General features: G+C 44.7%; 12 non-coding genes and 2 pseudogenes across 12 annotated transcripts; all 14 read left to right on the top strand.

The window, feature by feature from the left end:
* Positions 1–873: 873 nt before the first annotated feature.
* LOC141178846 (U2 spliceosomal RNA) lies at positions 874–1,064 on the top strand. The gene has a single exon (XR_012254916.1). It is a non-coding gene; the product is annotated as a U2 spliceosomal RNA (small nuclear RNA).
* Positions 1,065–2,179: 1,115 nt separating this feature from the next.
* On the top strand, positions 2,180–2,271 carry LOC141180094 (U2 spliceosomal RNA; annotated as a pseudogene).
* Positions 2,272–3,067: 796 nt separating this feature from the next.
* Positions 3,068–3,258, top strand: LOC141179952 (U2 spliceosomal RNA). Its single transcript, XR_012255872.1, has one exon. It is a non-coding gene; the product is annotated as a U2 spliceosomal RNA (small nuclear RNA).
* Positions 3,259–4,373: 1,115 nt separating this feature from the next.
* On the top strand, positions 4,374–4,564 carry LOC141178845 (U2 spliceosomal RNA). The gene has a single exon (XR_012254915.1). It is a non-coding gene; the product is annotated as a U2 spliceosomal RNA (small nuclear RNA).
* Positions 4,565–5,679: 1,115 nt separating this feature from the next.
* On the top strand, positions 5,680–5,870 carry LOC141178843 (U2 spliceosomal RNA). The gene has a single exon (XR_012254913.1). It is a non-coding gene; the product is annotated as a U2 spliceosomal RNA (small nuclear RNA).
* A 1,115-nt stretch (positions 5,871–6,985) lies between these two features.
* Positions 6,986–7,176, top strand: LOC141178842 (U2 spliceosomal RNA). Its single transcript, XR_012254912.1, has one exon. It is a non-coding gene; the product is annotated as a U2 spliceosomal RNA (small nuclear RNA).
* Positions 7,177–10,029: 2,853 nt separating this feature from the next.
* Positions 10,030–10,208, top strand: LOC141179730 (U2 spliceosomal RNA; annotated as a pseudogene).
* Positions 10,209–11,323: 1,115 nt separating this feature from the next.
* LOC141178841 (U2 spliceosomal RNA) lies at positions 11,324–11,514 on the top strand. Its single transcript, XR_012254911.1, has one exon. It is a non-coding gene; the product is annotated as a U2 spliceosomal RNA (small nuclear RNA).
* A 1,115-nt stretch (positions 11,515–12,629) lies between these two features.
* Positions 12,630–12,820, top strand: LOC141178840 (U2 spliceosomal RNA). The gene has a single exon (XR_012254910.1). It is a non-coding gene; the product is annotated as a U2 spliceosomal RNA (small nuclear RNA).
* Positions 12,821–13,935: 1,115 nt separating this feature from the next.
* On the top strand, positions 13,936–14,126 carry LOC141178838 (U2 spliceosomal RNA). Its single transcript, XR_012254909.1, has one exon. It is a non-coding gene; the product is annotated as a U2 spliceosomal RNA (small nuclear RNA).
* A 1,115-nt stretch (positions 14,127–15,241) lies between these two features.
* Positions 15,242–15,432, top strand: LOC141178837 (U2 spliceosomal RNA). The gene has a single exon (XR_012254908.1). It is a non-coding gene; the product is annotated as a U2 spliceosomal RNA (small nuclear RNA).
* A 6,175-nt stretch (positions 15,433–21,607) lies between these two features.
* On the top strand, positions 21,608–21,797 carry LOC141179802 (U2 spliceosomal RNA). Its single transcript, XR_012255768.1, has one exon. It is a non-coding gene; the product is annotated as a U2 spliceosomal RNA (small nuclear RNA).
* A 1,115-nt stretch (positions 21,798–22,912) lies between these two features.
* LOC141178836 (U2 spliceosomal RNA) lies at positions 22,913–23,103 on the top strand. Its single transcript, XR_012254907.1, has one exon. It is a non-coding gene; the product is annotated as a U2 spliceosomal RNA (small nuclear RNA).
* A 1,115-nt stretch (positions 23,104–24,218) lies between these two features.
* Positions 24,219–24,409, top strand: LOC141178835 (U2 spliceosomal RNA). The gene has a single exon (XR_012254906.1). It is a non-coding gene; the product is annotated as a U2 spliceosomal RNA (small nuclear RNA).
* The last annotated feature ends 745 nt before the right edge of the window (positions 24,410–25,154 follow it).

The raw sequence follows: 25,154 nt of genomic DNA, 5'->3' as shown, positions 1-25,154 counted from the left end.
TTTTGGATAAACAGACATATTAGGCAAGCATTTTGGAGCTTTCACCTAAATAACTACAGGTGGTGAGATAAGCTGCACAATATAATTGACCTTTCAGTATATTGTTGCACACACACCATCTATTTAGCAAATGCCCTTGTTATCAACAGCAGCCTTTTAAACTCACCTGAGCTAACAGGTATGTGCGCTGGTTACTCTGCTGCGCTTAAAATTTCTTTTTTGGTTTGCTACAATGCCTTTTCTGAAACGTTGTCTCCTTCTGCTGGAACACTGACTTCTTTCATTTAATGCCTGCAGACTATAAAAGAGAGCCCAACCCAAAAAGTTTGGTTGATTAGTCTGTGGCATTCTGTTAAACTGTTGCTTATGGCGGTCTCTGTGAGCTTCTCAGCGACATTCAGCCAGCCAGGTATCCTGCCTGCAGTAGATGGAATGTGGCAATGGAACGCTGGCTGCGCGTGTCATAATAGGCTCTGAGCCTTTATATACCTGTGCACAGCAGCAGCCACCTTCAGTCTGCTGCTGGACAGCCAGCAGCAGCAGCAGCAGGAGAGGTATGTAATCAGGAGCCCTCCTGCTAAGGGTAGACAGCTGCTCGTTCCACCCCACCCCCCGCCTTAATTGGTTCTCCTCCCTTCCAACGGTGTTGAGGCGGGTGGGAACAGCAGGGGGTGAAGGTGCTGTGTTTAAAGAGGTGGAGTTATGCAGATCTAAAACGCGTGGATTGCAGCAGCAGCAAGCCGAAAAGTGCAGGCATGTAAGGGATCTAGAGGTTGACAACATGTCTTCTTAACGGGAGTCCAGGAGCTCATCTCCACAAATGGACTTTTCAGGATCCTTGGGTGGCTCCGTAGTTTGAAACCAATTCTGGTTATCGCTTCTCGGCCTTTTGGCTAAGATCAAGTGTAGTATCTGTTCTTATCAGTTTAATATCTGATACGTCCCCTATCTGGGGACCATATATTAAATGGATTTTTAGAACAGGGAGATGGAAAAAGAGCTTGCTCTGTCCACTCCACGCATTGACCTGGTATTGCAGTATCTCCAGGACCGGTGCACCCCTTCTTTAATGCAGTTTCTAAAATCAGAAAGAATTGAATTCAATGTTTTTTGTTCATTTTGCTTGTTTGTCGGATTTTGGGATGGACTCTTTGGCTTTGCTTTTCTTCTCCTCATTGGATTTTTCATGTTCAAAGTTGCAGAAGCCAGATTACAAGCTCATTTTGGTTCAACTTCAGCAACTGTGCATTGCATTGCCATGTAATGTGATGCAATGCTATCTTTCTAGCTCTCCCTTTTTACTTCCTTTTGGATAAACAGACATATTAGGCAAGCATTTTGGAGCTTTCACCTAAATAACTACAGGTGGTGAGATAAGCTGCACAATATAATTGACCTTTCAGTATATTGTTGCACACACACCATCTATTTAGCAAATGCCCGTGTTATCAACAGCAGCCTTTTAAACTCACCTGAGCTAACAGGTATGTGCGCTGGTTACTCTGCTGCGCTTAAAATTTCTTTTTTGGTTTGCTACAATGCCTTTTCTGAAACGTTGTCTCCTTCTGCTGGAACACTGACTTCTTTCATTTAATGCCTGCAGACTATAAAAGAGAACCCAACCCAAAAAGTTTGGTTGATTAGTCTGTGGCATTCTGTTAAACTGTTGCTTATGGCGGTCTCTGTGAGCTTCTCAGCGACATTCAGCCAGCCAGGTATCCTGCCTGCAGTAGATGGAATGTGGCAATGGAACGCTGGCTGCGCGTGTCATAATAGGCTCTGAGCCTTTATATACCTGTGCACAGCAGCAGCCACCTTCAGTCTGCTGCTGGACAGCCAGCAGCAGCAGCAGCAGGAGAGGTATGTAATCAGGAGCCCTCCTGCTAAGGGTAGACAGCTGCTCGTTCCACCCCACCCCCCGCCTTAATTGGTTCTCCTCCCTTCCAACGGTGTTGAGGCGGGTGGGAACAGCAGGGGGTGAAGGTGCTGTGTTTAAAGAGGTGGAGTTATGCAGATCTAAAACGCGTGGATTGCAGCAGCAGCAAGCCGAAAAGTGCAGGCATGTAAGGGATCTAGAGGTTGACAACATGTCTTCTTAACGGGAGTCCAGGAGCTCATCTCCACAAATGGACTTTTCAGGATCCTTGGGTGGCTCCGTAGTTTGAAACCAATTCTGGTTATCGCTTCTCGGCCTTTTGGCTAAGATCAAGTGTAGTATCTTTCGAAAAGGCGGTTTTGGATGTTGGCCGCCCTAGTAGATTGATACATTATGCACACTGGGGTTTAGGCGCTTGTTAGTACGCCAGGTGGCTAATATAGTCATCTGGTGGAAAGCATGGCCCCCCAGGATCGACGCCATTGGGCCGGGGAAGATCGAAAGCCCGAAGTGTGAAGTGCCCCAGGAGTGGTGACCCTGGGGTGCCTTAACTCACTGGGATTGGGAACCCCACTTGAGTTTATGGCACATTTGCACAAGCACTTCAAATTTTCTTTCTTCGCACACACCCTTATTCCGGGCCTTCTGGCCTTAGGATGGGGAATTTTTCAATTCCCGGTTGAAGGTCCGGGCAGTATTATACTGTGAAACCTTCACTATTTATTTAATTTCTTTGTCACTGTGTGTCCACTTATTCACGTGTGTCACGTCCTACTAGGATTTTGTCGGGATGCGGTTCCCTTACGGGTTCCTCTCTTGGCAGGTCTAGGGGGGGAGTGTGTGGCCATCAGGTTCCGCTCCCCCCTGAACCCCCCTGGCTCTCCTCTTTCGGGAGGAGAGCGTTGTTGGCTCCCCTCTTCCGGGAGGGGAGCACAGTCTTTGGCTCCCAGTGCCTTGCTCGGGTGAGAACTCGGGCAGGTGCTGGGGGTATGATTGGGTCGCCTCTGGCTTCGGCTGGAGGTGGCTTTTTGTCCCTGTTCCTCGCTGTGGCCTTTTGGCTCGGAGGGACGGGGAATGGTTTGGGGGACCCTTCTCCTTTTGGAGAGGGTTTCAAGAAGACCAGCATCCTAGTGCACTTTTTTTGTGGCACTTGTCACTTTTTTAAGCGCACTCGGGTTTTGTACACGAATTCGGGCTTTCGATGAAAAGAAAAAAAAAAAGAAAAAAAATCTGTTCTTATCAGTTTAATATCTGATACGTCCCCTATCTGGGGACCATATATTAAATGGATTTTTAGAACAGGGAGATGGAAAAAGAGCTTGCTCTGTCCACTCCACGCATTGACCTGGTATTGCAGTATCTCCAGGACCGGTGCATCCCTTCTTTAATGCAGTTTCTAAAATCAGAAAGAATTGAATTCAATGTTTTTTGTTCATTTTGCTTGTTTGTCGGATTTTGGGATGGACTCTTTGGCTTTGCTTTTCTTCTCCTCATTGGATTTTTCATGTTCAAAGTTGCAGAAGCCAGATTACAAGCTCATTTTGGTTCAACTTCAGCAACTGTGCATTGCATTGCCATGTAATGTGATGCAATGCTATCTTTCTAGCTCTCCCTTTTTACTTCCTTTTGGATAAACAGACATATTAGGCAAGCATTTTGGAGCTTTCACCTAAATAACTACAGGTGGTGAGATAAGCTGCACAATATAATTGACCTTTCAGTATATTGTTGCACACACACCATCTATTTAGCAAATGCCCTTGTTATCAACAGCAGCCTTTTAAACTCACCTGAGCTAACAGGTATGTGCGCTGGTTACTCTGCTGCGCTTAAAATTTCTTTTTTGGTTTGCTACAATGCCTTTTCTGAAACGTTGTCTCCTTCTGCTGGAACACTGACTTCTTTCATTTAATGCCTGCAGACTATAAAAGAGAACCCAACCCAAAAAGTTTGGTTGATTAGTCTGTGGCATTCTGTTAAACTGTTGCTTATGGCGGTCTCTGTGAGCTTCTCAGCGACATTCAGCCAGCCAGGTATCCTGCCTGCAGTAGATGGAATGTGGCAATGGAACGCTGGCTGCGCGTGTCATAATAGGCTCTGAGCCTTTATATACCTGTGCACAGCAGCAGCCACCTTCAGTCTGCTGCTGGACAGCCAGCAGCAGCAGCAGCAGGAGAGGTATGTAATCAGGAGCCCTCCTGCTAAGGGTAGACAGCTGCTCGTTCCACCCCACCCCCCGCCTTAATTGGTTCTCCTCCCTTCCAACGGTGTTGAGGCGGGTGGGAACAGCAGGGGGTGAAGGTGCTGTGTTTAAAGAGGTGGAGTTATGCAGATCTAAAACGCGTGGATTGCAGCAGCAGCAAGCCGAAAAGTGCAGGCATGTAAGGGATCTAGAGGTTGACAACATGTCTTCTTAACGGGAGTCCAGGAGCTCATCTCCACAAATGGACTTTTCAGGATCCTTGGGTGGCTCCGTAGTTTGAAACCAATTCTGGTTATCGCTTCTCGGCCTTTTGGCTAAGATCAAGTGTAGTATCTGTTCTTATCAGTTTAATATCTGATACGTCCCCTATCTGGGGACCATATATTAAATGGATTTTTAGAACAGGGAGATGGAAAAAGAGCTTGCTCTGTCCACTCCACGCATTGACCTGGTATTGCAGTATCTCCAGGACCGGTGCACCCCTTCTTTAATGTAGTTTCTAAAATCAGAAAGAATTGAATTCAATGTTTTTTGTTCATTTTGCTTGTTTGTCGGATTTTGGGATGGACTCTTTGGCTTTGCTTTTCTTCTCCTCATTGGATTTTTCATGTTCAAAGTTGCAGAAGCCAGATTACAAGCTCATTTTGGTTCAACTTCAGCAACTGTGCATTGCATTGCCATGTAATGTGATGCAATGCTATCTTTCTAGCTCTCCCTTTTTACTTCCTTTTGGATAAACAGACATATTAGGCAAGCATTTTGGAGCTTTCACCTAAATAACTACAGGTGGTGAGATAAGCTGCACAATATAATTGACCTTTCAGTATATTGTTGCACACACACCATCTATTTAGCAAATGCCCTTGTTATCAACAGCAGCCTTTTAAACTCACCTGAGCTAACAGGTATGTGCGCTGGTTACTCTGCTGCGCTTAAAATTTCTTTTTTGGTTTGCTACAATGCCTTTTCTGAAACGTTGTCTCCTTCTGCTGGAACACTGACTTCTTTCATTTAATGCCTGCAGACTATAAAAGAGAACCCAACCCAAAAAGTTTGGTTGATTAGTCTGTGGCATTCTGTTAAACTGTTGCTTATGGCGGTCTCTGTGAGCTTCTCAGCGACATTCAGCCAGCCAGGTATCCTGCCTGCAGTAGATGGAATGTGGCAATGGAACGCTGGCTGCGCGTGTCATAATAGGCTCTGAGCCTTTATATACCTGTGCACAGCAGCAGCCACCTTCAGTCTGCTGCTGGACAGCCAGCAGCAGCAGCAGCAGGAGAGGTATGTAATCAGGAGCCCTCCTGCTAAGGGTAGACAGCTGCTCGTTCCACCCCACCCCCCGCCTTAATTGGTTCTCCTCCCTTCCAACGGTGTTGAGGCGGGTGGGAACAGCAGGGGGTGAAGGTGCTGTGTTTAAAGAGGTGGAGTTATGCAGATCTAAAACGCGTGGATTGCAGCAGCAGCAAGCCGAAAAGTGCAGGCATGTAAGGGATCTAGAGGTTGACAACATGTCTTCTTAACGGGAGTCCAGGAGCTCATCTCCACAAATGGACTTTTCAGGATCCTTGGGTGGCTCCGTAGTTTGAAACCAATTCTGGTTATCGCTTCTCGGCCTTTTGGCTAAGATCAAGTGTAGTATCTGTTCTTATCAGTTTAATATCTGATACGTCCCCTATCTGGGGACCATATATTAAATGGATTTTTAGAACAGGGAGATGGAAAAAGAGCTTGCTCTGTCCACTCCACGCATTGACCTGGTATTGCAGTATCTCCAGGACCGGTGCACCCCTTCTTTAATGCAGTTTCTAAAATCAGAAAGAATTGAATTCAATGTTTTTTGTTCATTTTGCTTGTTTGTCGGATTTTGGGATGGACTCTTTGGCTTTGCTTTTCTTCTCCTCATTGGATTTTTCATGTTCAAAGTTGCAGAAGCCAGATTACAAGCTCATTTTGGTTCAACTTCAGCAACTGTGCATTGCATTGCCATGTAATGTGATGCAATGCTATCTTTCTAGCTCTCCCTTTTTACTTCCTTTTGGATAAACAGACATATTAGGCAAGCATTTTGGAGCTTTCACCTAAATAACTACAGGTGGTGAGATAAGCTGCACAATATAATTGACCTTTCAGTATATTGTTGCACACACACCATCTATTTAGCAAATGCCCTTGTTATCAACAGCAGCCTTTTAAACTCACCTGAGCTAACAGGTATGTGCGCTGGTTACTCTGCTGCGCTTAAAATTTCTTTTTTGGTTTGCTACAATGCCTTTTCTGAAACGTTGTCTCCTTCTGCTGGAACACTGACTTCTTTCATTTAATGCCTGCAGACTATAAAAGAGAACCCAACCCAAAAAGTTTGGTTGATTAGTCTGTGGCATTCTGTTAAACTGTTGCTTATGGCGGTCTCTGTGAGCTTCTCAGCGACATTCAGCCAGCCAGGTATCCTGCCTGCAGTAGATGGAATGTGGCAATGGAACGCTGGCTGCGCGTGTCATAATAGGCTCTGAGCCTTTATATACCTGTGCACAGCAGCAGCCACCTTCAGTCTGCTGCTGGACAGCCAGCAGCAGCAGCAGCAGGAGAGGTATGTAATCAGGAGCCCTCCTGCTAAGGGTAGACAGCTGCTCGTTCCACCCCACCCCCCGCCTTAATTGGTTCTCCTCCCTTCCAACGGTGTTGAGGCGGGTGGGAACAGCAGGGGGTGAAGGTGCTGTGTTTAAAGAGGTGGAGTTATGCAGATCTAAAACGCGTGGATTGCAGCAGCAGCAAGCCGAAAAGTGCAGGCATGTAAGGGATCTAGAGGTTGACAACATGTCTTCTTAACGGGAGTCCAGGAGCTCATCTCCACAAATGGACTTTTCAGGATCCTTGGGTGGCTCCGTAGTTTGAAACCAATTCTGGTTATCGCTTCTCGGCCTTTTGGCTAAGATCAAGTGTAGTATCTGTTCTTATCAGTTTAATATCTGATACGTCCCCTATCTGGGGACCATATATTAAATGGATTTTTAGAACAGGGAGATGGAAAAAGAGCTTGCTCTGTCCACTCCACGCATTGACCTGGTATTGCAGTATCTCCAGGACCGGTGCACCCCTTCTTTAATGCAGTTTCTAAAATCAGAAAGAATTGAATTCAATGTTTTTTGTTCATTTTGCTTGTTTGTCGGATTTTGGGATGGACTCTTTGGCTTTGCTTTTCTTCTCCTCATTGGATTTTTCATGTTCAAAGTTGCAGAAGCCAGATTACAAGCTCATTTTGGTTCAACTTCAGCAACTGTGCATTGCATTGCCATGTAATGTGATGCAATGCTATCTTTCTAGCTCTCCCTTTTTACTTCCTTTTGGATAAACAGACATATTAGGCAAGCATTTTGGAGCTTTCACCTAAATAACTACAGGTGGTGAGATAAGCTGCACAATATAATTGACCTTTCAGTATATTGTTGCACACACACCATCTATTTAGCAAATGCCCTTGTTATCAACAGCAGCCTTTTAAACTCACCTGAGCTAACAGGTATGTGCGCTGGTTACTCTGCTGCGCTTAAAATTTCTTTTTTGGTTTGCTACAATGCCTTTTCTGAAACGTTGTCTCCTTCTGCTGGAACACTGACTTCTTTCATTTAATGCCTGCAGACTATAAAAGAGAACCCAACCCAAAAAGTTTGGTTGATTAGTCTGTGGCATTCTGTTAAACTGTTGCTTATGGCGGTCTCTGTGAGCTTCTCAGCGACATTCAGCCAGCCAGGTATCCTGCCTGCAGTAGATGGAATGTGGCAATGGAACGCTGGCTGCGCGTGTCATAATAGGCTCTGAGCCTTTATATACCTGTGCACAGCAGCAGCCACCTTCAGTCTGCTGCTGGACAGCCAGCAGCAGCAGCAGCAGGAGAGGTATGTAATCAGGAGCCCTCCTGCTAAGGGTAGACAGCTGCTCGTTCCACCCCACCCCCCGCCTTAATTGGTTCTCCTCCCTTCCAACGGTGTTGAGGCGGGTGGGAACAGCAGGGGGTGAAGGTGCTGTGTTTAAAGAGGTGGAGTTATGCAGATCTAAAACGCGTGGATTGCAGCAGCAGCAAGCCGAAAAGTGCAGGCATGTAAGGGATCTAGAGGTTGACAACATGTCTTCTTAACGGGAGTCCAGGAGCTCATCTCCACAAATGGACTTTTCAGGATCCTTGGGTGGCTCCGTAGTTTGAAACCAATTCTGGTTATCGCTTCTCGGCCTTTTGGCTAAGATCAAGTGCAGTGATCTAGCGGCTGCTGCCTTGGTCTTGGCTGAGAGGTGCTCGGGGTACCCGGCTCCTTGGCCTGGGGGGATCGCTCTGTTTTTCAGCAGGGCTTCACCTCCCTGCTGCTATTAGGGAGTCGGATTAGTCCCCGGGCAACGGGAGGCGATCATCTACCTGGCACTTCGGTGTTGAAGGTTTCTATTGAGAAGAGGAGAACCTGTTTGTGAAGAAGATGTCTGCAGCATCACATGAAGGAGAGGAAGATCATGTGCCTGAATTCGCTAAGGTGCAGAATTCTATTCGTTTGGTTGTTCAGGAGAACTTTCGAGATCAAAAGGATTTTAGGTATGTGATGAGTTAAGTTCTTGTGGATCTTTTTGGTTTGAAGACAGAAGAAGTGTTGGCGATAATGGACTACCCCAGGAGGGGTGTTTATGATATAGTTTTTGTTGACAAAGTTTTTTTTGAAGGATATCTAAGGAAAATGACTGCAAGCCAGGATAAAAGAATGGAGGGGATAAGTGTAATGCCACACTTCCCCGTTAGAGATAAATGGATCATTGTTAAAATGTACTCTCCATTGGTGGACGAAGAGGATGTTCTTACATTTTTGGAGTTTTTTTGTTTGTCAGTAACACCAAAAGGGAAGATTTATAATGAATTTGGTTTTTGGACTTCGAAGTGGAAATTTTTGGTCCGTTTCAAAGAAGATGAGCAGGGGACTGTGTTGCTTCCCCCAGCTAGGTTTAAGTTGGGTAATATAAATGGTGATATTTTTTTCAGTGGTATACCCACTTTTTGTCGAGTTTGTCGTCAATACGGGCATGGAAAGGAAAATTGTTCGGGTGGTGTATGTGGTTTTTGCAAAAAAGGTGATCATGAGTCAAAGGATTGTAAAGATCGGAGGAAGTGCAACTTGTGTCAGGAAGATACGCATGTTTTTAAGAATTGCCCAAAGAGGAAAAGAAATAAAGAGAAGGAGGTAGTGGTTAAAAAGGTTTTGGTAGAGAGAAAGGAGGAAAGTGTAGAAAAGGTGTTGGTGGTAAAGGGAAAAGAAAGCAAACCTGTAGGAGTGCAGAGGGAGATGGAGAAAACAAGAGTAGATTGGGGGGATAGGGTAGAGAGTGAAATGGGAGGTGTAAGTCAGGGAACTGGCCGTGGTAAGGTTAAAAAGCAAGAAAAGAGAAAGGAACAGGAAGTGGAGGTGGCAATGGAAGAAAATATAGTTGTTTTTCAACAACCTATGTTTATAAAGAATGCAGAATATTTTAACCGGTTGTACCGTAAGTTGTATGATGAGAAACGTTTGGACTATCTTATAGAGAATGTTAGGAAAGAACTAATAAGAGATAAAAATGTTTTTTGTGTGAAATATAGAATACCAGATGGTGTATCGAAACAAGTTTTTTCAGCATCAAGGGTTGAAGATTTGTCCCTTAAGGTTCTGAGTTGGGTTGGGGTTCATGCTTTTGATAATGGTTACAAGTATTTTACTTGATGTTATTACTGTTGTTAATACAGTTATAATTTAATTTTTATTTTTTTGGTATCCATTCAGGTTCTGAAACATTTCTTTCTTTGTAAGTATTGTTGTATTTTTGTAATTTTTTTTTCTGACATTAAAAGTACCAAAACCTGATGATGATTTAAGTTGGAGTCCACGTCTTGTCTCCCTTTGGGGAGAAGAGGACTGTGGAGTGGACTTTAATTTTAACCTGAATAGGTTTTAAAAAAAAAAAAAAAAATCTGTTCTTATCAGTTTAATATCTGATACGTCCCCTATCTGGGGACCATATATTAAATGGATTTTTAGAACAGGGAGATGGAAAAAGAGCTTGCTCTGTCCACTCCACGCATTGACCTGGTATTGCAGTATCTCCAGGACCGGTGCACCCCTTCTTTAATGCAGTTTCTAAAATCAGAAAGAATTGAATTCAATGTTTTTTGTTCATTTTGCTTGTTTGTCGGATTTTGGGATGGACTCTTTGGCTTTGCTTTTCTTCTCCTCATTGGATTTTTCATGTTCAAAGTTGCAGAAGCCAGATTACAAGCTCATTTTGGTTCAACTTCAGCAACTGTGCATTGCATTGCCATGTAATGTGATGCAATGCTATCTTTCTAGCTCTCCCTTTTTACTTCCTTTTGGATAAACAGACATATTAGGCAAGCATTTTGGAGCTTTCACCTAAATAACTACAGGTGGTGAGATAAGCTGCACAATATAATTGACCTTTCAGTATATTGTTGCACACACACCATCTATTTAGCAAATGCCCTTGTTATCAACAGCAGCCTTTTAAACTCACCTGAGCTAACAGGTATGTGCGCTGGTTACTCTGCTGCGCTTAAAATTTCTTTTTTGGTTTGCTACAATGCCTTTTCTGAAACGTTGTCTCCTTCTGCTGGAACACTGACTTCTTTCATTTAATGCCTGCAGACTATAAAAGAGAACCCAACCCAAAAAGTTTGGTTGATTAGTCTGTGGCATTCTGTTAAACTGTTGCTTATGGCGGTCTCTGTGAGCTTCTCAGCGACATTCAGCCAGCCAGGTATCCTGCCTGCAGTAGATGGAATGTGGCAATGGAACGCTGGCTGCGCGTGTCATAATAGGCTCTGAGCCTTTATATACCTGTGCACAGCAGCAGCCACCTTCAGTCTGCTGCTGGACAGCCAGCAGCAGCAGCAGCAGGAGAGGTATGTAATCAGGAGCCCTCCTGCTAAGGGTAGACAGCTGCTCGTTCCACCCCACCCCCCGCCTTAATTGGTTCTCCTCCCTTCCAACGGTGTTGAGGCGGGTGGGAACAGCAGGGGGTGAAGGTGCTGTGTTTAAAGAGGTGGAGTTATGCAGATCTAAAACGCGTGGATTGCAGCAGCAGCAAGCCGAAAAGTGCAGGCATGTAAGGGATCTAGAGGTTGACAACATGTCTTCTTAACGGGAGTCCAGGAGCTCATCTCCACAAATGGACTTTTCAGGATCCTTGGGTGGCTCCGTAGTTTGAAACCAATTCTGGTTATCGCTTCTCGGCCTTTTGGCTAAGATCAAGTGTAGTATCTGTTCTTATCAGTTTAATATCTGATACGTCCCCTATCTGGGGACCATATATTAAATGGATTTTTAGAACAGGGAGATGGAAAAAGAGCTTGCTCTGTCCACTCCACGCATTGACCTGGTATTGCAGTATCTCCAGGACCGGTGCACCCCTTCTTTAATGCAGTTTCTAAAATCAGAAAGAATTGAATTCAATGTTTTTTGTTCATTTTGCTTGTTTGTCGGATTTTGGGATGGACTCTTTGGCTTTGCTTTTCTTCTCCTCATTGGATTTTTCATGTTCAAAGTTGCAGAAGCCAGATTACAAGCTCATTTTGGTTCAACTTCAGCAACTGTGCATTGCATTGCCATGTAATGTGATGCAATGCTATCTTTCTAGCTCTCCCTTTTTACTTCCTTTTGGATAAACAGACATATTAGGCAAGCATTTTGGAGCTTTCACCTAAATAACTACAGGTGGTGAGATAAGCTGCACAATATAATTGACCTTTCAGTATATTGTTGCACACACACCATCTATTTAGCAAATGCCCTTGTTATCAACAGCAGCCTTTTAAACTCACCTGAGCTAACAGGTATGTGCGCTGGTTACTCTGCTGCGCTTAAAATTTCTTTTTTGGTTTGCTACAATGCCTTTTCTGAAACGTTGTCTCCTTCTGCTGGAACACTGACTTCTTTCATTTAATGCCTGCAGACTATAAAAGAGAACCCAACCCAAAAAGTTTGGTTGATTAGTCTGTGGCATTCTGTTAAACTGTTGCTTATGGCGGTCTCTGTGAGCTTCTCAGCGACATTCAGCCAGCCAGGTATCCTGCCTGCAGTAGATGGAATGTGGCAATGGAACGCTGGCTGCGCGTGTCATAATAGGCTCTGAGCCTTTATATACCTGTGCACAGCAGCAGCCACCTTCAGTCTGCTGCTGGACAGCCAGCAGCAGCAGCAGCAGGAGAGGTATGTAATCAGGAGCCCTCCTGCTAAGGGTAGACAGCTGCTCGTTCCACCCCACCCCCCGCCTTAATTGGTTCTCCTCCCTTCCAACGGTGTTGAGGCGGGTGGGAACAGCAGGGGGTGAAGGTGCTGTGTTTAAAGAGGTGGAGTTATGCAGATCTAAAACGCGTGGATTGCAGCAGCAGCAAGCCGAAAAGTGCAGGCATGTAAGGGATCTAGAGGTTGACAACATGTCTTCTTAACGGGAGTCCAGGAGCTCATCTCCACAAATGGACTTTTCAGGATCCTTGGGTGGCTCCGTAGTTTGAAACCAATTCTGGTTATCGCTTCTCGGCCTTTTGGCTAAGATCAAGTGTAGTATCTGTTCTTATCAGTTTAATATCTGATACGTCCCCTATCTGGGGACCATATATTAAATGGATTTTTAGAACAGGGAGATGGAAAAAGAGCTTGCTCTGTCCACTCCACGCATTGACCTGGTATTGCAGTATCTCCAGGACCGGTGCACCCCTTCTTTAATGCAGTTTCTAAAATCAGAAAGAATTGAATTCAATGTTTTTTGTTCATTTTGCTTGTTTGTCGGATTTTGGGATGGACTCTTTGGCTTTGCTTTTCTTCTCCTCATTGGATTTTTCATGTTCAAAGTTGCAGAAGCCAGATTACAAGCTCATTTTGGTTCAACTTCAGCAACTGTGCATTGCATTGCCATGTAATGTGATGCAATGCTATCTTTCTAGCTCTCCCTTTTTACTTCCTTTTGGATAAACAGACATATTAGGCAAGCATTTTGGAGCTTTCACCTAAATAACTACAGGTGGTGAGATAAGCTGCACAATATAATTGACCTTTCAGTATATTGTTGCACACACACCATCTATTTAGCAAATGCCCTTGTTATCAACAGCAGCCTTTTAAACTCACCTGAGCTAACAGGTATGTGCGCTGGTTACTCTGCTGCGCTTAAAATTTCTTTTTTGGTTTGCTACAATGCCTTTTCTGAAACGTTGTCTCCTTCTGCTGGAACACTGACTTCTTTCATTTAATGCCTGCAGACTATAAAAGAGAACCCAACCCAAAAAGTTTGGTTGATTAGTCTGTGGCATTCTGTTAAACTGTTGCTTATGGCGGTCTCTGTGAGCTTCTCAGCGACATTCAGCCAGCCAGGTATCCTGCCTGCAGTAGATGGAATGTGGCAATGGAACGCTGGCTGCGCGTGTCATAATAGGCTCTGAGCCTTTATATACCTGTGCACAGCAGCAGCCACCTTCAGTCTGCTGCTGGACAGCCAGCAGCAGCAGCAGCAGGAGAGGTATGTAATCAGGAGCCCTCCTGCTAAGGGTAGACAGCTGCTCGTTCCACCCCACCCCCCGCCTTAATTGGTTCTCCTCCCTTCCAACGGTGTTGAGGCGGGTGGGAACAGCAGGGGGTGAAGGTGCTGTGTTTAAAGAGGTGGAGTTATGCAGATCTAAAACGCGTGGATTGCAGCAGCAGCAAGCCGAAAAGTGCAGGCATGTAAGGGATCTAGAGGTTGACAACATGTCTTCTTAACGGGAGTCCAGGAGCTCATCTCCACAAATGGACTTTTCAGGATCCTTGGGTGGCTCCGTAGTTTGAAACCAATTCTGGTTATCGCTTCTCGGCCTTTTGGCTAAGATCAAGTGTAGTATCTGTTCTTATCAGTTTAATATCTGATACGTCCCCTATCTGGGGACCATATATTAAATGGATTTTTAGAACAGGGAGATGGAAAAAGAGCTTGCTCTGTCCACTCCACGCATTGACCTGGTATTGCAGTATCTCCAGGACCGGTGCACCCCTTCTTTAATGCAGTTTCTAAAATCAGAAAGAATTGAATTCAATGTTTTTTGTTCATTTTGCTTGTTTGTCGGATTTTGGGATGGACTCTTTGGCTTTGCTTTTCTTCTCCTCATTGGATTTTTCATGTTCAAAGTTGCAGAAGCCAGATTACAAGCTCATTTTGGTTCAACTTCAGCAACTGTGCATTGCATTGCCATGTAATGTGATGCAATGCTATCTTTCTAGCTCTCCCTTTTTACTTCCTTTTGGATAAACAGACATATTAGGCAAGCATTTTGGAGCTTTCACCTAAATAACTACAGGTGGTGAGATAAGCTGCACAATATAATTGACCTTTCAGTATATTGTTGCACACACACCATCTATTTAGCAAATGCCCTTGTTATCAACAGCAGCCTTTTAAACTCACCTGAGCTAACAGGTATGTGCGCTGGTTACTCTGCTGCGCTTAAAATTTCTTTTTTGGTTTGCTACAATGCCTTTTCTGAAACGTTGTCTCCTTCTGCTGGAACACTGACTTCTTTCATTTAATGCCTGCAGACTATAAAAGAGAACCCAACCCAAAAAGTTTGGTTGATTAGTCTGTGGCATTCTGTTAAACTGTTGCTTATGGCGGTCTCTGTGAGCTTCTCAGCGACATTCAGCCAGCCAGGTATCCTGCCTGCAGTAGATGGAATGTGGCAATGGAACGCTGGCTGCGCGTGTCATAATAGGCTCTGAGCCTTTATATACCTGTGCACAGCAGCAGCCACCTTCAGTCTGCTGCTGGACAGCCAGCAGCAGCAGCAGCAGGAGAGGTATGTAATCAGGAGCCCTCCTGCTAAGGGTAGACAGCTGCTCGTTCCACCCCACCCCCCGCCTTAATTGGTTCTCCTCCCTTCCAACGGTGTTGAGGCGGGTGGGAACAGCAGGGGGTGAAGGTGCTGTGTTTAAAGAGGTGGAGTTATGCAGATCTAAAACGCGTGGATTGCAGCAGCAGCAAGCCGAAAAGTGCAGGCATGTAAGGGATCTAGAGGTTGACAACATGTCTTCTTAACGGGAGTCCAGGAGCTCATCTCCACAAATGGACTTTTCAGGATCCTTGGGTGGCTCCGTAGTTTGAAACCAATTCTGGTTATCGCTTCTCGGCCTTTTGGCTAAGATCAAGTGTAGTATCTGTTCTTATCAGTTTAATATCTGATACGTCCCCTATCTGGGGACCATATATTAAATGGATTTTTAGAACAGGGAGATGGAAAAAGAGCTTGCTCTGTCCACTCCACGCATTGACCTGGTATTGCAGTATCTCCAGGACCGGTGCACCCCTTCTTTAATGCAGTTTCTAAAATCAGAAAGAATTGAATTCAATGTTTTTTGTTCATTTTGCTTGTTTGTCGGATTTTGGGATGGACTCTTTGGCTTTGCTTTTCTTCTCCTCATTGGATTTTTCATGTTCAAAGTTGCAGAAGCCAGATTACAAGCTCATTTTGGTTCAACTTCAGCAACTGTGCATTGCATTGCCATGTAATGTGATGCAATGCTATCTTTCTAGCTCTCCCTTTTTACTTCCTTTTGGATAAACAGACATATTAGGCAAGCATTTTGGAGCTTTCACCTAAATAACTACAGGTGGTGAGATAAGCTGCACAATATAATTGACCTTTCAGTATATTGTTGCACACACACCATCTATTTAGCAAATGCCCTTGTTATCAACAGCAGCCTTTTAAACTCACCTGAGCTAACAGGTATGTGCGCTGGTTACTCTGCTGCGCTTAAAATTTCTTTTTTGGTTTGCTACAATGCCTTTTCTGAAACGTTGTCTCCTTCTGCTGGAACACTGACTTCTTTCATTTAATGCCTGCAGACTATAAAAGAGAACCCAACCCAAAAAGTTTGGTTGATTAGTCTGTGGCATTCTGTTAAACTGTTGCTTATGGCGGTCTCTGTGAGCTTCTCAGCGACATTCAGCCAGCCAGGTATCCTGCCTGCAGTAGATGGAATGTGGCAATGGAACGCTGGCTGCGCGTGTCATAATAGGCTCTGAGCCTTTATATACCTGTGCACAGCAGCAGCCACCTTCAGTCTGCTGCTGGACAGCCAGCAGCAGCAGCAGCAGGAGAGGTATGTAATCAGGAGCCCTCCTGCTAAGGGTAGACAGCTGCTCGTTCCACCCCACCCCCCGCCTTAATTGGTTCTCCTCCCTTCCAACGGTGTTGAGGCGGGTGGGAACAGCAGGGGGTGAAGGTGCTGTGTTTAAAGAGGTGGAGTTATGCAGATCTAAAACGCGTGGATTGCAGCAGCAGCAAGCCGAAAAGTGCAGGCATGTAAGGGATCTAGAGGTTGACAACATGTCTTCTTAACGGGAGTCCAGGAGCTCATCTCCACAAATGGACTTTTCAGGATCCTTGGGTGGCTCCGTAGTTTGAAACCAATTCTGGTTATCGCTTCTCAGCCTTTTGGCACGATCTATCAGGTTTACCTGTGTGGTCTTGCCTGTGAGGTGCTCTTGGTACCCTTTCTCTCGGCCTGGGGGGATCGTTCCTTTTCGGAGGGACTTAACCCCCCTGCTGCTATTGGGAGGAAGGATTAGTCCGGGAGCAACGGGAAGGGATCCCATGAAGGCTTGCGCCTTTCAGAGAGAAGAGTCGGTACGTTCCTGAGTGAAGGATGCCGGCAACGCTCACATATTCATCGGGTGATGCCCGGATGCGGAACACCGTGAGGATTGAAGTTGGAGCAGGATCGAGGACGGAGAAGAATTTGGATTACATCTGCCATAGGATTCTGCTTGGAGTTCTGGAGTTTCGGCGGGAAGACATATTCTGCTTCCAGGACAATGAGTACAAGGGGACTTACACCATCACCTTCAAGAGCCAGGGATGCTGTCACCAACTCGTACAAAAGGTAAATGAGAAAAACTACTTGGATGAATTGGATGGACTAACCTTTTGTCTCTTGTATGCCTATGACGAGATCCCTATCGTGGTGCATTTCCCGAACCCCTTTGTGGAAGCTGCAGACATCTCGACCTACCTTATCCGTTATTGTGACGATCTGAGATACCTGGGCACTGTGAAGAACGCGGTAGGCTTCTGGTGCGGCAAGAGGAGGTACATGGCCCGTCTAAAGAGGGACCCAAGCGGAGTGGGAGGAATGCTACACCCTCCCTCAACATTTGTGATCGGTAAGAGCAGAGGCTACTTATTTTACCCTGGAATGCCGGTATGTTGCAGGAACTGTGGACAAATGGGTCATACCCAAACGTCCTGCACGGGCAGGAAAGTAGACCGCTGCAATAATTGCAGCTGTTACTGACATTTAATGAAGGACTGTCCCGCTGGGAGGAAATGCAATCTTTGTGGTGAGGCGGGGCACATGTTCCGAGGATGCCCCAACAGGACCAGGACCAGGACCTACGCAGAAGCTGCATCTTCTGCAGCTGAGCCGATGCGCCCGCCGGTCTTCACTGGCGGGCCGGCGTCGGAGGGCGGTTCGAAGGGCGAGAAGGCTGGGATGGAGCAGGGAGCCGGAGGCCCCTCTGGGGTGGCCCCTGCATCGAAGTCCCTTAACGATGGGCGTTCCTCGCATGGACCGGAGCGGAGGGGTCCTCCTTCTGGGAGGGTACCCTCCGTGTCGATGGTTCCCGATACCGATCCCGTTGGGCTGGAGGGTAGTGCCCCTGTGCGGTTGGCTACAGGGGACCACGCAGCGATGGCCTCAGGATCTTCCAGGGCGATTAGCCAGCCAGATGAGGGGGCTTTGCTTCTAGGTGGCGAACATCAGGGAATCGGTGTTGGTGATCTTATCCTGATGGACCAGTCTCTCCCCCTGGAGGAGGTGGAGGAAGAGGAGGACTGCACCAGTGACCTAGTGGAGTCTGCCCCGAAAAAGAGACGGAATGTCGAAGCCCCAGCGTCTCCTGGAATGTGGCTGGGAACCGTGACCTACGAGGGGGCAACCGCCGACTCACAGAATATCGAGTCGTTTGGGTCCTCTAGCCCGGATGTCCTGGAGCAATTTGACATACAGGGCTTTGAGTCAGGTGTCCTCATGGAAGATCCACCACCCTGACCTATGAATGCCGACATTAAGACTTGTCTCACTGAATGTGAGGTCATTAAAGAGCCCAGTTCGTAGGGCTGCTCTATTTAAGTACTTAGAAACCACTGACTTTGACATATGTTTATTACAGGAATGCGGGATACAACATGCACTAAATTATAATGACATCAAGACAGATTGGAGACTGGGGCCCTCCATCTGGTCTGGCTCCAATGACAACAAGTCAGCGGGGGTGGGCTTCCTCTGTCGTGGGAGAAATATTACTGTAAATGCTGTCACAGAAATAGTACCAGGCAGAGTGGTTTTAGTGCATTTTAAATTTAATGGTTTTACCCTACGTGTAATGAATATTTATGCTCCCCCTGATAAGCAAGAGAGAATTAATTTATTTGGGATATTGCCATTGTACTGTACTGGGTCATCTCCCCTGATCGTAGGGGGTGATTTTAATTGTCTTTGTGCTAGTGAACAACGAGCGGGGGGTGACCCTTTACGCAAATTGGATAAGTCATGTCATCTATTGAAAGATTTTATAACTGATTTTAAATTATGCGATGCGTGGAGGTCACTCCTGCCGACGGACCCTGGTTATACGTGGTCCGGAAGAGGGGTGTCCTCCAGGATCGATTTTATTTTCCTATCAGATGATTTTAACCCTGTAAAATGTGTTTTAACATCAAATATATTTTCTGACCATAAGGGCTTGGAGGTGCACCTAGAATACCGGGATGAACAGAAGGTCAACAGGGGCCTCTGGCATCTAAGTACTTACCTGCTGGAGGACCCTCTGATTCGACAAGACTTTGGTAAAGCCTATCAAGCCTGGCGGCGACAAAAACCTTCTGATGCCCCTATGGTAACCTGGTGGGAAAATTTGAAAAAAAAAGTCAGAATGTTTTTTATAAAAGCAGGGAGACGTAAAGCTAGAGAGAAAAAAAGATGTTTTAGTGATCTTAATACCAAACTACAAACACTTTTTAAATTCAAAGAGCTAGGGGTGGAGGTGGGAGATGATATTGCTAGCCTAAAAACTGAAATCCAGAACTGCATAGACACAAAGGGGAAAGAGATTATTTTTAACTCTAGAGTGCAGCACTTGGAGGAGGGGGAGAAGTGCTCTCGCTTCTTCTTCAAAAAAGTCATGGATAAAAGAGAAGTGATCACAAATCTAGAGGGTGAAACATCTATGCAGGGAATGTTGAATGCTACTTTTAACTTTTATAAGCATCTTTTTAGTAAAAAGTGTATAGATGAGTCCTTTTTATCTGATGCTCTTAATGATCTCGATTTTAAGTTAAATTTTACAGACCAGGAGTTTTTAGAACGCGATATTGTTTTAGAGGAATTATTTTATGTTTTTAAAAGTTTCTCTAAGGGCAAAGCACCTGGGTGTGATGGACTACCTGTAGAGTTTTATCTTACTTTTTGGGACATTTTAAAAGAGGACCTTTTTATGCTTTTTAAAGAAGTTTTTATTTGTGAACAGTTGCCATTTTCGTGGAGGAGAGGAGTGGTGTCTTTGATATATAAAAAAGGTGATCGCAGTGCTCTAGCGAATTGGAGACCCATAACTCTCCTAAACGTTGATTACAAGGTACTTGCTAAGGTGGTTGCAAACCGGCTCAGGAATGTCATTGCCAAACTAATCCAGTCTGAGCAGGTTTGTAGTGTACCAGGCAGAAGTATTTCAGAGGTTTTAAACGTATTAAGGGATGTAATTTGGTATTCCAGAGACCGGGGTCAAAATGTAGCTCTTTTAGCCCTAGATTTTGAAAAAGCTTTCGATAGAGTCTCTCATAGATTTCTTTTTAGAGTTTTAAAAAGAATGGGTATCCCTAATATGCTTTTAAATTGTATTAAGATTTTATATAAAAATTGTTTTAGTCAAATTTCTCTTAATGGCTTTTTAACAGATGGAGTTCCCCTTGAGTCCGGAGTGAAGCAGGGATGCCCCTTGTCGCCCATCCTGTTCATCTGCGCCATGGAGCCCCTGCTGAGCGCAATAAGGAAAGACAAAGTGATTAGAGGGGTTCCTGTTCCTGGCGGAGGTGGCAGTGATGTGAGAGTCTTTGGCTACATGGATGACGTGACGGTTGTGTGCGTGGACCCTGCTTCCCTCCGGAGGGCGGTGTTGCGCATTGAATTTTTTTCCCAGGCATCCGGGTTTAAACTTAATTTAAATAAATCTGAATGTCTGACTTTGGGATCCTGGGACACCGCCCAACTCCCGCAGCTCACTATAAAACGAGACAATGTAAAAATTCTTGGAGTTGTTTTTAACGAGGAGAATGTGGGAACTCAAAGCTGGGAGAATGTCATAGAAAAAATGTCAAAGAAAATATCATTTTGGGGTTTGAGGTCCCTAACAATGGAGGGGAAAATTTTAATTATAAAATCAGTGTTGTTACCCCTCATACTGTATATAGCTATGGTGTACCCCCCCTCTGATGTTTTAATTAAAAAAATGACTAGGATGATCTTTATGTTTTTATGGAACTCCAAAATGGAAAAATTAAGGCGAGAAATAATGAGGAAGAATAAAATGAACGGCGGAAGGGATGTCCCCGACTTACATATTTATTTGTATTTAAATTATTTCTGCTTTTGTTTCAAACATTTTAATGGTAATAGTGCGCTAAGTTATTTTTTAAAATATACTTGTGGGATGATTTTTAAAAGATGGTTTAAGTTGTTGTTGAATTCCCCTGTTTTACTATGCCCCCCCAAACACCAAGCAATCTTAGAAAAGACTGTTCGATTTTATAGCCTTGGTGATTTTAATATGGACATTTTTAAAGACCGCAAGAAGCTTTTATCTTTTCTGAGGAGGAATGAAGATGTGACCCCCATAGTAAATTTCTCAGAAGAGAGATCGAAGCAAGTTTGGAAGAATGTCTTCGGGAAATTCTTAGCAAATGGACATAAGGACATCGCATGGATGGTGGTCCACCAGTGCCTCCCCACCAGAGAGTTTCAACACAGGAGAGGCCTGGTGGCCAGAGCAAAATGCCCCAGAGACTCATGTGTTTATGACGAAACCACCTTGCACCTTATGTGGAATTGCCCATTTGCACAGGAACTTTGGCACAAAGTTGGGATTCTTTTAAAATGGACTTGCGGTTTAAGAGATTTTAACCATGAATATGTTTTATATGGCCTTTTTAAATGTCCGACCCCTCAACAGTATTGTATATGTTGGTGTATGATTAACTGTTTTAAAGACGCCCTTTGGAAGGCACGCAATATTTTACTTTTTAAACGTGACGCTATTTCTGTGAAGGATTGTCTTAAAATTGCTTTTAGCCAGATGTATATTTATTACTTGAGGGATGTCAAATGTATTGGGAGAAGGGATGCCAATCGTATATGGGGTTTTTATGGGTGGAATTCTGTGTTTTAATAATGTACTGTTTGTGTTGTTGTTTTTGATTGTAAACCATCTTTTACGCACTTAATAAAATATGTTGAAACCTGATCTGTTCTTATCAGTTTAATATCTGATACGTCCCCTATCTGGGGACCATATATTAAATGGATTTTTAGAACAGGGAGATGGAAAAAGAGCTTGCTCTGTCCACTCCACGCATTGACCTGGTATTGCAGTATCTCCAGGACCGGTGCACCCCTTCTTTAATGCAGTTTCTAAAATCAGAAAGAATTGAATTCAATGTTTTTTGTTCATTTTGCTTGTTTGTCGGATTTTGGGATGGACTCTTTGGCTTTGCTTTTCTTCTCCTCATTGGATTTTTCATGTTCAAAGTTGCAGAAGCCAGATTACAAGCTCATTTTGGTTCAACTTCAGCAACTGTGCATTGCATTGCCATGTAATGTGATGCAATGCTATCTTTCTAGCTCTCCCTTTTTACTTCCTTTTGGATAAACAGACATATTAGGCAAGCATTTTGGAGCTTTCACCTAAATAACTACAGGTGGTGAGATAAGCTGCACAATATAATTGACCTTTCAGTATATTGTTGCACACACACCATCTATTTAGCAAATGCCCTTGTTATCAACAGCAGCCTTTTAAACTCACCTGAGCTAACAGGTATGTGCGCTGGTTACTCTGCTGCGCTTAAAATTTCTTTTTTGGTTTGCTACAATGCCTTTTCTGAAACGTTGTCTCCTTCTGCTGGAACACTGACTTCTTTCATTTAATGCCTGCAGACTATAAAAGAGAACCCAACCCAAAAAGTTTGGTTGATTAGTCTGTGGCATTCTGTTAAACTGTTGCTTATGGCGGTCTCTGTGAGCTTCTCAGCGACATTCAGCCAGCCAGGTATCCTGCCTGCAGTAGATGGAATGTGGCAATGGAACGCTGGCTGCGCGTGTCATAATAGGCTCTGAGCCTTTATATACCTGTGCACAGCAGCAGCCACCTTCAGTCTGCTGCTGGACAGCCAGCAGCAGCAGCAGCAGGAGAGGTATGTAATCAGGAGCCCTCCTGCTAAGGGTAGACAGCTGCTCGTTCCACCCCACCCCCCGCCTTAATTGGTTCTCCTCCCTTCCAACGGTGTTGAGGCGGGTGGGAACAGCAGGGGGTGAAGGTGCTGTGTTTAAAGAGGTGGAGTTATGCAGATCTAAAACGCGTGGATTGCAGCAGCAGCAAGCCGAAAAGTGCAGGCATGTAAGGGATCTAGAGGTTGACAACATGTCTTCTTAACGGGAGTCCAGGAGCTCATCTCCACAAATGGACTTTTCAGGATCCTTGGGTGGCTCCGTAGTTTGAAACCAATTCTGGTTATCGCTTCTCGGCCTTTTGGCTAAGATCAAGTGTAGTATCTGTTCTTATCAGTTTAATATCTGATACGTCCCCTATCTGGGGACCATATATTAAATGGATTTTTAGAACAGGGAGATGGAAAAAGAGCTTGCTCTGTCCACTCCACGCATTGACCTGGTATTGCAGTATCTCCAGGACCGGTGCACCCCTTCTTTAATGCAGTTTCTAAAATCAGAAAGAATTGAATTCAATGTTTTTTGTTCATTTTGCTTGTTTGTCGGATTTTGGGATGGACTCTTTGGCTTTGCTTTTCTTCTCCTCATTGGATTTTTCATGTTCAAAGTTGCAGAAGCCAGATTACAAGCTCATTTTGGTTCAACTTCAGCAACTGTGCATTGCATTGCCATGTAATGTGATGCAATGCTATCTTTCTAGCTCTCCCTTTTTACTTCCTTTTGGATAAACAGACATATTAGGCAAGCATTTTGGAGCTTTCACCTAAATAACTACAGGTGGTGAGATAAGCTGCACAATATAATTGACCTTTCAGTATATTGTTGCACACACACCATCTATTTAGCAAATGCCCTTGTTATCAACAGCAGCCTTTTAAACTCACCTGAGCTAACAGGTATGTGCGCTGGTTACTCTGCTGCGCTTAAAATTTCTTTTTTGGTTTGCTACAATGCCTTTTCTGAAACGTTGTCTCCTTCTGCTGGAACACTGACTTCTTTCATTTAATGCCTGCAGACTATAAAAGAGAACCCAACCCAAAAAGTTTGGTTGATTAGTCTGTGGCATTCTGTTAAACTGTTGCTTATGGCGGTCTCTGTGAGCTTCTCAGCGACATTCAGACAGCCAGGTATCCTGCCTGCAGTAGATGGAATGTGGCAATGGAACGCTGGCTGCGCGTGTCATAATAGGCTCTGAGCCTTTATATACCTGTGCACAGCAGCAGCCACCTTCAGTCTGCTGCTGGACAGCCAGCAGCAGCAGCAGCAGGAGAGGTATGTAATCAGGAGCCCTCCTGCTAAGGGTAGACAGCTGCTCGTTCCACCCCACCCCCCGCCTTAATTGGTTCTCCTCCCTTCCAACGGTGTTGAGGCGGGTGGGAACAGCAGGGGGTGAAGGTGCTGTGTTTAAAGAGGTGGAGTTATGCAGATCTAAAACGCGTGGATTGCAGCAGCAGCAAGCCGAAAAGTGCAGGCATGTAAGGGATCTAGAGGTTGACAACATGTCTTCTTAACGGGAGTCCAGGAGCTCATCTCCACAAATGGACTTTTCAGGATCCTTGGGTGGCTCCGTAGTTTGAAACCAATTCTGGTTATCGCTTCTCGGCCTTTTGGCTAAGATCAAGTGTAGTATCTGTTCTTATCAGTTTAATATCTGATACGTCCCCTATCTGGGGACCATATATTAAATGGATTTTTAGAACAGGGAGATGGAAAAAGAGCTTGCTCTGTCCACTCCACGCATTGACCTGGTATTGCAGTATCTCCAGGACCGGTGCACCCCTTCTTTAATGCAGTTTCTAAAATCAGAAAGAATTGAATTCAATGTTTTTTGTTCATTTTGCTTGTTTGTCGGATTTTGGGATGGACTCTTTGGCTTTGCTTTTCTTCTCCTCATTGGATTTTTCATGTTCAAAGTTGCAGAAGCCAGATTACAAGCTCATTTTGGTTCAACTTCAGCAACTGTGCATTGCATTGCCATGTAATGTGATGCAATGCTATCTTTCTAGCTCTCCCTTTTTACTTCCTTTTGGATAAACAGACATATTAGGCAAGCATTTTGGAGCTTTCACCTAAATAACTACAGGTGGTGAGATAAGCTGCACAATATAATTGACCTTTCAGTATATTGTTGCACACACACCATCTATTTAGCAAATGCCCTTGTTATCAACAGCAGCCTTTTAAACTCACCTGAGCTAACAGGTATGTGCGCTGGTTACTCTGCTGCGCTTAAAATTTCTTTTTTGGTTTGCTACAATGCCTTTTCTGAAACGTTGTCTCCTTCTGCTGGAACACTGACTTCTTTCATTTAATGCCTGCAGACTATAAAAGAGAACCCAACCCAAAAAGTTTGGTTGATTAGTCTGTGGCATTCTGTTAAACTGTTGCTTATGGCGGTCTCTGTGAGCTTCTCAGCGACATTCAGCCAGCCAGGTATCCTGCCTGCAGTAGATGGAATGTGGCAATGGAACGCTGGCTGCGCGTGTCATAATAGGCTCTGAGCCTTTATATACCTGTGCACAGCAGC

This window comes from Phyllobates terribilis, unplaced genomic scaffold, assembly GCF_046119375.1.
Source record: "Phyllobates terribilis strain yellow unplaced genomic scaffold, ASM4611937v1 Scaffold_30__1_contigs__length_15301838, whole genome shotgun sequence".
NCBI classification, from domain to species: domain Eukaryota; kingdom Metazoa; phylum Chordata; class Amphibia; order Anura; family Dendrobatidae; genus Phyllobates; species Phyllobates terribilis.
This window is presented reverse-complemented; position numbering and strand designations above follow the sequence as displayed.